The sequence below is a fragment of the Myotis yumanensis genome, unplaced genomic scaffold, assembly GCF_028538775.1.
Source record: "Myotis yumanensis isolate MYYU_CA2020_CCGP unplaced genomic scaffold, mMyoYum1.0.hap1 SCAF_23, whole genome shotgun sequence".
NCBI lineage: Eukaryota > Metazoa > Chordata > Mammalia > Chiroptera > Vespertilionidae > Myotis > Myotis yumanensis.
This window is the reverse complement of record NW_027223774.1, coordinates 5,944,907-5,954,868: the sequence shown is the minus strand read 5'-3', so window position 1 is coordinate 5,954,868 and position 9,962 is coordinate 5,944,907. Positions and strand designations below refer to the sequence as shown.

The 9,962-nt window shown below is 44.1% G+C and overlaps 1 pseudogene; it reads left to right on the top strand.

Annotated features, from left to right (window-relative positions):
- Positions 1–8,041: 8,041 nt before the first annotated feature.
- LOC139000021 (dnaJ homolog subfamily A member 1 pseudogene) lies at positions 8,042–9,335 on the top strand (annotated as a pseudogene).
- Positions 9,336–9,962: the final 627 nt, after the last annotated feature.

Sequence of the window (9,962 nt, the reverse complement as noted above, 5' to 3'; positions counted from 1 at the left end):
TATAGTCATAATACTGACCATATCTGTAACTGTGTAGTTGCTTCTTGACTTCATTTAATCTGTCCCTGTTCTTCACAGCTTTCCTAGTAACCATGGATTTACATTCCATTTTTCTATGGAACTTGGTTTTTCTTAGGATTTTTCTGCTTTATTTTTCACAAAATATTGGAGATTTATTAAAGATATATTAGTAACTTATCTCTTTTTGTCATAGATATTCTTTTTTTTAAAATATATTTTATTGATTTTTTGACAGAGAGGAAGGGAGAGGGATAGAGAGTTAGAAACATCGATGAGAGAGAAACATCGACCAGCTGCCTCCTGCACACCTCCTACTGGGGATGTGCCCGCAACCAAGGTACATCCCCTTGACTGGAATCGAACCTGGGACCTTTCAGTCCACAGGCCGACTCTCTATCCACTGAGCCAAACCGGTTTGGCTGGATATTCTTTTTGATGTTGTTAATCCTCACCTGAGAATATTTGTCCATCGATTTTTAGAGTGAGTAGGAATGACAGTGAGAAACATCGATGTGAGAGAAACACATTGATCAGTTGCCTCCTGCATGAGCCATGACCAGGGCCCTAGCTGGGAAGGAATCTTCATCCAAGGTACGTGCCTTTGACCGGAATCCAACCAGGGACCCTTTGGTTTGCAGGCCTATGCTCTATCCAGAGACAGTCTGGCTAGTGCTCTGATATATATTCTTTTCTTTTAATATATCACTACTATGTCCATTTTTATAAGTATTTGGTTATTTCTAATAAAGCTGGTACAACCATTTCTGTATAATTCTTTATATGGATATAAGTGTTATTTACCTTTGTTATTTGGACAGCCCTGAAGGCTCCCAGAGTGCGAGAGGGCACATCTGGGGCTGAGGTGTCTCCCCTGAGTTCATGAATTTTGTGCACTGGGCCTCTAATATAACGATATTCTGTAATTTTGTCATTTAACTCTATATTGAATCCCTGTGCTTATGCCGTCTGGGTGAGAGTCTCATACAATTTTTTTCATGCCGTTTTATTTAATAGTATTTTTTGTAAGAATTTATGGTGAGCATTTTCTCAGAAGTCTTAAATGCTTTTATTCATTAGAATACTTAGAATAAATGATACATTTAGTATAATAAATGTTTTAATTGATTTTTAAAACATTCTCATTGATTTCATACAGCAAGGGAGAGGGAGCAAGAGTTAGGAACATGAACTTTGAGAGCACAGCTGGCATGGCTCAGTGGTTCCATGTGGACCTAGGAACCAGGAGGTCACGGTTCCATTTAGTCAGGGAGGATGCCTGTGCCTTGGCTAGATCTGTAGTGTGGGGCATGCAGGAGGCAGTTGATTAGTGATTCTCTCAGCATTGATTTTTTTTTCCTTTCTCTCCCCGTCTCCTTTGAACTCCAGCCTCTCCCTACACAGACATTCCCAGGACAGGCACTTCTCATGCCCTGAAACCCACAAGCACCTTTGTCTTTGGGTGAATTTTAGATAGAAATGGGACCTATAAGAAGCCACTGACTCTACTGCAGGGAGGGGGGTACTGTGGGCACTCAGGTCTCATTGTGGTGGGCCCCACCTGGTGATCTCCAGCAGACTCACTACAACTCCCTGAATCTCAGTTGGCTGAATGTGACATGCAGATGATTGATGGAGCTTACCCTGGCCTTCACATATCAGTCAAGTAACAAGCTGAGTACTTGTTGCCAGGATTCCATGGATAGATATTTAAGCATTTTCTCTTAATCCTCACAACAACCTGGACAAGTGGCAACTCCTATCAAATTGCTGAAAATATTCAGTATCTGATAAATGAAGTGAGCTCCCCAAGTTTACACCCGAGGCAAGTGTCAGATTCAATTGGTTGGATTTTTTTTTTAATATATTTTATTGAATTTTTACAGAGAGGAAGGGAGAGGGATAGAGAGTTAGAAACATCCATGAGAGAGAAACATCCATCAGCCGCCCCCTGCACACCCCCCACTGGGGATGTGCCCACAACCAAGCTACATGCCTTTGACCGGAATCAAACCTGGGACTCTAGTCCACAGGCCGATGCTCTAGCCACTGACCCAAACTGGTCAGGGCATAAAGGGGCTGGATTTTTTTTTTTTTTTAAATATATTTTATTGATTTTTTACAGAGAGGAGGGGAGAGGGATAGAGAGCCAGAAACATCGATGAGAGAGAAACATCGATCAGCTGCCTCCCGCACACCTCCCACTGGGGATGTGCCCGCAACCCAGGTACATGCCCCTGACCGGAATCGAACCCGGGACCCTCCAGTCCGCAGGCCGACGCTCCATCCACCGAGCCAAACCGGTTTTGGCAAAGGGGCTGGATTTTAACCATTATTTTCTCCAGTGTCAGACATAGTCTCTACCACTGATGTGCAGCCCTCACTGGAGCAGGTACAGTATGAGGACCAGGGTGGCTCAGCTGCAGCTCCTGTTTCCATGGTTGCAGTTATGTGTTTCCTCCCATTCCCTGTACCTCTCAGAGCACTACCCCTTGGCCTCCCTGTGTTCAGGGGAACGCCATCATTTCTCAGCTGCAGTGGTTTCTCCAGGGGAACCTTCTTTAAGAGTGAGCTGCTGTTTGTCTGCCTTCCGTTTGATCCCAGCCCTGAGTTTGACCCACAGGAGACCTCGGTAATTAGTGCTTTGTCTCTGCACCTTTCCCCACATGTTGGAGGTCATGCTGTAATCCCATCCACTGTGATGAATTTCTTGCCTCAGTTTGACCCTTCAAATGATGCTCCTATGTGGCAGTGACATTCACCCTGCAGGAGTGGATACAATTGGACATGAATTTGGGGACCTAATGTTGGAAGTGATGCTGGAGTCCTACATGATCCTGGGCTCATTGGATGGGTGCTCACCTCCTATTCATGATAGGACCCCCTGCCATGTGATTCTCTCCTGTATATCCCTACTGGCTGAATGAGACAATGGCTCTCACCATGTTTTCCCTGCAGCCCGGATCATGTTCTGGTCTCATGTCCTTCTTTCCATTCTCCTGTGTCTGCACCCTGGGTCTTTGGTTTGGAACAGAGTCCTTTTGAGTACAAGCCCTCACCGCCGTGCACAGCACACTGGGCCACAACTGAGGTTCTTACTCCGCTTTTCCTGACAATCCACCCTAACTGACTGTTCACACACCACATTATCTGAATGTAGGTGAAGGTGGCTTTTCAGATGATGGTGTTTGCCATTTTGGCCAGTTACTCTGTTTTTCTGAGTGATTCCCATGTATGCAGCAGGTATACATGTTAGTAAATTTTTTATGGTTTTCCTCTGTTAACCTATATTGTATCAGTTTAATTTTTAGGCCAACTAAAGGTCCTAGAAAAGAAGAAGGAAATATTATTTTGCCTTGACACTCTCATTGCCCTCATCTTTCACAGTCACTCCCCTTAACTTCTTTTTTTTTTTCTGTTCATCAGATTATTTATTCTATTGATTTTTAGATTTACTTGTTGATAGATGTGTATTTGTTGTTCATAATTTGTATCTTTACCTTTTTCTTCTTCTTCCTCTTCTTAAAGGATACCTTTCAGGATCCTATCTAATAATAGAGAAACATGGTAATTAGCCATACCTCCGCTACCCTTCCCATTGGCTAATCACGGTGATATGCAAATTAACTGCAAACCAAGATGGCGGCTGGCAGCCAGGCAGCTTGAAGCTAATAGGAGGCTTGCTTGCTTCAGTGATGGAGGAAGCCAAGGTTCCCCGACTGCGGCTGCCAGCCTCTGAGCTTGCAGTTTGAAACATTGTTACAAATATAGAAGCTAAACAAAAGCCCAGAAACCTGCTTTCAGCCAGCCGGGATCTCAGAGCTGGAGTTGAAACAGTGTTTCAATTATAGAACCCAAACAAACCAGATACCTGCTTTCAGCAGCCGAGGCCTCAGAGCTGGAGCCAAGCCTCAGAGCTAAAGCTGGCCCAGAATAAAAAGAAAAAGAAAAAAAGGAGAGGTTGGGAGCTTCAGTCACCTGAGAGCCTGAAAACAGCCCTCAGCCCCTCACCCAGACTGGCCAGGCACCCTAGTGGGGACCCCCACCCTGAAGGGGGTGTGACCAGCTGCAAACAGCCCTCATCCTCTCATCCAGGCTGGCCAGGCACTCCAGTGGGGACCCCCGCCCTGATCCAGGACACCCTTCAGGGCAAACCAGCCAGCCCCCACCCGTGCACCAGGCCTCTATCCTATATAGTAAAAGGGTAATATGCCTCCCGGCACCGGGATCATCGTGACAGTGGGCAGCACCCAAACCCCCTGATCGCCCTGTGGCTCTGTTTGTGACAGGGGGCGGGGCCACAACCTCCCTATCCGCTCTGTTCTGTTCGTGACGGGAATGTGCCCCAACCCCCTGATCAGCCCTGCTCTGTGCCTGATAGGGGGGAGATCCCCTACTCCTTGATGGGCCCTGCTCTGTGCATAACATGGGGGAGCTCCCCAACCCCCTGATCGACCCCTCTCTGTGTGTGACAGGGTACAGAACCCCAACCCCCCTGGTGGGCCCTGATCTGTGAGTGATAGGGGGCAGTGCCCCAACCCCCTGATTGGCCGTGTTCTGTATGTGACGGGGTGGCACTGCAACCTCCCCATCGACCCTGCCTTGAGTGTGACAGTGGACAGTGCCCCAACCCTCCAATCAGCCCTACCCTGAGCGTGACTGAGGGTGGCATCACAACCTCCCGATCCACCCTGCTCTGTGCATGACAGGGGGCGGTGTCCCAACTCTCCAATCAGCTCTTCTCTGAGCCCGACCAGGGGCTGCACCTAGGGATTGGGCCTGCCCTCTGCCACCCGGGAGCAGGTCGAAGCCAGCAGGTCGTTATCTCCCGAGGGGTCCCAGACTGCAAGAGGGCACAGGCCGGGCTGAGGGACTCCCCTCTCCCCCCCAGTGCACAAATTTTTGTGCACTGGGCCTGTAGTTTCATATAATACTGGTTTAGTGGTGGTGAACTCCTTTAGCTTTTTCTTATCTGTGAGGCTCTTTATCTAACCTTCAATTCTGAATGAAAGCTTTCCTGGATAAAGTAATTTTGGTTGTAGGTTCTTGGTATTCATCACTTTGTATATTTCTTGCCACTTCCTTCTGGCCTGCAAAGTTTCTGTAGAGAAATCAGCTGACAGTTGTTTGGGTACTCCCTTGTAGGTAACTGACTGTCTTTCTCTTGCTGCTGTTAAGATTCTCCCTTTGTCTTTTGCTCTTGGCATTTTAATGATGATGTGTCTTGGTGTGGTCCTCTTTGGATTCCTTTTGTTTGGGGTTCTCTGCGCTTCCTGGACTTGTAAGTCTATTTCTTTCACCAGGTAGGAGAAGTTTTCTGTCATTATTTCTTCAAATAGGTTTTCAATATCTTGCTCTCTGTCTTCTTCTGGCACCCCTATAATTCCAGTGTTGGTATGCTTGAAGCTGTCCCAGAGTCTCCTTACACTATCTTCGTATTTTCGAATTCTTTTTTCATTTTGCTTTTCGGGTTGGGTAGAAAAGGTCTCCAATATCATCAGAGAGTTCACACTGGAGAAAAGCCTTATCAATGCAGTGAATGTCAAAAATCTTTTACCGCTAAAACCGCCCTTCATCGTCATCAGAGAGTTCATACGGGAGAAAAACCTTATAAATGCAGTGAATGTGGGAAATCATTTAACCGGAGCACTTACCTTCCTTTACATAAGAGAGTGCATACAGGAGAAAAGCCTTATCAGTGTAGTGAATGTGGAAAATCATTTACCAGTAGCACTGACCTATGTCTCCATCAGAGAGTTCATACAGGAGAAAAGCCTTATAAATGCAGTATATGTGGAAAATCTTTTACAAGTCGCATGGTTTCCAATATCATAAGAAACTTCACACTGGAGAAAGGCCTTTTCAGTGCCATTAATGTGAGGTATCTCTCAGCCAAATTTCTAAATTCACTCTGCAAATATGAGTCCAAATGTGAGAAATTTCTTAGATGTGTAGGAAATGTAGTTTCTTACTTAGGATTTAACATTAGTACAAGAAAATGTGTGTATCCTCATTTTTCTGGATTGTATCCCATACATTTAATCACCTACATTAGGTAAAGTTCCCATAAGTGTTCTTGTTGTTGTGTTTGTTTTTATGTTGGAACACTATGTAATTATATTGCACGTTCTAACATACAGAGATGTCCTGCCAGATCAATGTCACTGCATATTTCTGTTGTAGAAGGTATTTCACCTGAACCACCTATAAGGTCCCTACAAATGGCATCAGTCACCATCCTCTTGTGCCCGGGGAAGCTAACTCTGTTGTCTTTATTGTTGAAGAAAATGAGGAATACCTGAGCCCACAGTTCTTTCTTGTTTCCCTGTCATGCGTTGCCACCTAGGACTTATTACTGTTGGCCCCAGTAAACATGTTGCAGAGGGAATGCTTTCCCTGAATTCCAGTGATGAATTTATTGAGTGCCTGAGTCATCAGTGGAAGAACTGCCAGTCTCATGTCTCTTTGGTTTGTACAATAATGAAGGCTTTTCGTAATACTTCTTTAATCTTGGGTGTTCTATTTACTGTGTGGGTTAGCTTTAAGGAGATCTGGGCTCTCCAAGCATGATGAAGTGAACAACTTTTATGGGGTCTGAAACCTTTTTTCCCTTGGGGCAACAGTATGGTGCAGGATTAGCTCAGCAGTTTTTGGCAAATTTACACTGCTGCCCATATTTTTCTAGGAAATACTCTGAACTCTCTAATCCTCATGTGATGTCTGGATGCTTGGAGACATAGCAGTCACATCAAAGACGGGTAGCTGTGACAACCTCAAGTATGTCTGGGAGCATGAATTTTTTTTCTTGTTTGCAAGGGATGCCAATACATGTGAAGGGAATCTCTTGCCCAGGTGTTGCAGAGGGCCATGTGCCCTGATGCCTACAATTTCACGAGTGATGGTCACTGGATTGAGGACCATAGCAGTGAGGGAAACCCTTTCACTGCAGGAACACTGACCTAATTGTTGTTGGACGAGACTGGAGCCCATTAGATGGAAGGGTCCTCACCTAACTGTGCATCTAGGAATCATTTTGGGGAAAAGACTACAGGAGCTCTGTGTACGCAGATCGGAGGGACCCCAGGCATGTTTATTTTCTGTGGAGCAGTCATTGTCATTGATTATAAACAAGATGTTTTGTGGCTCTTGTAGCTTTCCAGATGTTCCCATCAGAGCCATTAGTGCTCAGGCAGCAAAACAGAGATGAAGACAAAGCCTGTCTTTAGTCCAAGGATGTGGCTTTTGTGGGTTTGGGTGAAAGTTCTTCATTGTTACATTTTCTGTCACTGACATGAGACTCACCCAAAGGGCATATGAATGTGGAATGAATATGGAGTTGTGAAACCTGTTCTTCCAAAATAGGTCAACATACTTTTATTTTATCTTGAACTATTTTATACACCTAAAATGAGTAAGTTATCTGTGTTAAGTATAGTGTTTCATAAATCTTGAAATGTGCATGAAACTGAAATCATCATTATAGTCATAATGCTGACCATATGTTTCACTGTGTAATTGCTTCATGACCTATTTTAACCTGTCCCTGTTCTTCACAGCTTTCCTAGTTTCCATGGATTTACATTCTATTTTCATAGAGAACTTTATTTTTTTAAGTATTTTTTTGGTTTAAACTATTTTTCATAAATTCTTGGAGATTTATTCAACTTTTATTAGTAGTCAACTTTTTCTGATATTCTTTAAGAAAATAATATATTTTATTGAGGAAACTTTCCAAAAGGCTTGGAGGAGCGGGGACTGCATCGCGCTCTGTCCAGCTCCTCCACACCTGCCTCAGCCTGCTCACCGGCTTTTAAATATGATGAAAGTTGCCCTGGCTGGTTTGGCTCACTGGATAGAGCATTGGCCTGCGGACTGAAGGGTTCCAGGTTCGATTCCGGTCAAGGGCATGTACCTTGGTTGCGGGCACATCCCCATTGGGGGGTGTGCAGGGGGCGGGTAATGGATGTTTCTCTCTCATTGATGTTTCTAATTCTCTATCCTCTCCCTTCCTCTCTGTAAAAAAATCAATAAAATATATTTTAAAAACTAAGTATGATGAAACCAACCACTTACTATGATGTTTTGGGGGTCAAACCCAATGCCACCCAGGAAGAAGTGAAAAAGGCTTATCGGAAGCTGGCCTTGAAGTTCAACCTTGGTAAGAATCCAGATGAAGAAGAGAAGTTTAAATAGATTTGTCAAGCTTACAAAGTGCTCTCTGATGCAAAGAAAAGGGATACATAGTGATAAAGGAAGAGATCAAGCAAGTATGGAAGGTGGAGCAGGTGGTTTGGGTTCCCCCATGGACATCTTTGATATGTTTTTTCTTGGAGGAGGAAGGATTCGAGAGAAAGGAGAGGGAAAAACGTTGTGCATCAGCTCTCTGTAACCTTAGAAGGCTTACATAATGGTGCAACGAGAAAACAAGCTCTACAAAAAAATGTGATTTGTTACAAATATGAAGGCTGAGGAGGTAATAAAGGAGCAGTGGCGTGCTGTCCCAATTGCCAAGGTACTGGAATGCAAATAAGCATTCATCAGATCAGCCCTGGAATGGTTCAGCAAATTCAGTCTGTGTGCATGGAGTGCCAGGGCCATGCGGAAAGGATCAGTCCTAAAGAAAGAGGCAAAAGCTGCAATGGAAGGAAGATAGTTTGAGAGAAGAAGATTCTAGAAGTTCATATTGATGAAGGCATGAAAGATGGCCAAAAGATAACATTCCATGGTGAAGGAGACCAGGAACCAGGACTGGAGCCAGGAGATATTATCATTGTTATAGATCAGAAGGGCAATGCTGCTTTCACTCGACCAGAAGAAGACCGTTTCATGTGTATGGACATAGAGCTGGATGAAGCATTGTGTGGCTTCCAAAAGCCAATAGCTACTCTTGACAACCGAACCATAGTCACCACCTCTCATCCAGGTCAGATTGTCAAGCATGGAGATATCAAGTGTGTACTAAATGAAGGCATGCCAATTTATCCTAGACCATATGAAAAGGGTCACTTAATCATCGAATTTAAGGGAAACTTTCCTGACAATGGCTTTCTCTCTCCTGATAAACTCTCTTTGCTGGAAAAACTCCTACCTGAAAGGAAGGCAGTAGAAGAGACTGATGAAATGGACCAGGTAGAACGGGTGGACTTTGATCCAAATTGAGAAAGATGGTGCCATTACAATGCAGAAGCATATGAGGATGATGAACATCATCCTAGGGGTGGTGTTCAGTGTCAGACCTCTTAATGGGGCCATTGAATAACACTCACTGCTGGCATTTTATATACAGTAGTGAATGAGTGAAGGACTGTAACCTTCCTATGCTCATTACTTGCTATTTTTATTTTAATATTCAAGAATAGTAGTGTTTTAAAAGTTAAATGATGAAGAAACTCAAATATAACAGCTCTGAAAAAATATATATATTTTATTGATTTTACAGAGAGGAAGGGAAATGTGTAGAGAGTTAGAAACATCGCTCAATCCATCAGCTGTTTCCCTCACCCCCCTTACTGGGGATGTGCCCGCAACCAAGGTACACGCCCTTGACCGGAATTGAACTGGGACCCTTCGTTCCACAGGCCGCCACTGTATACACTGAGCCAAACCAGTTATGGCTCTGATAGATATTCTTATCATTGATATATCTCCATTAGTTTGTCCGTTTTAATAAATATTTGGTTATTTCTAACAAAGCTGGTACAAACATTTCTGTATAATTCCTTGTATGTATATAAGTGTTACTTACCTTTCTGAAAAATTCAGTGCATAGTCTGCGTTTTTGAGTAGGTGAGTGTTTAAATTTACTGAGATTGAATCATAGCAAATTGTGATCGCAGTGGAATATACCACCAGAGCCGGTCTGCCTCAGTGCTTGGCCATCATCTCATGCAGCACAGGGTTGTGGATTTGATTGCCAGTGGGGACATGTGCCTGTGTTGTGGGCT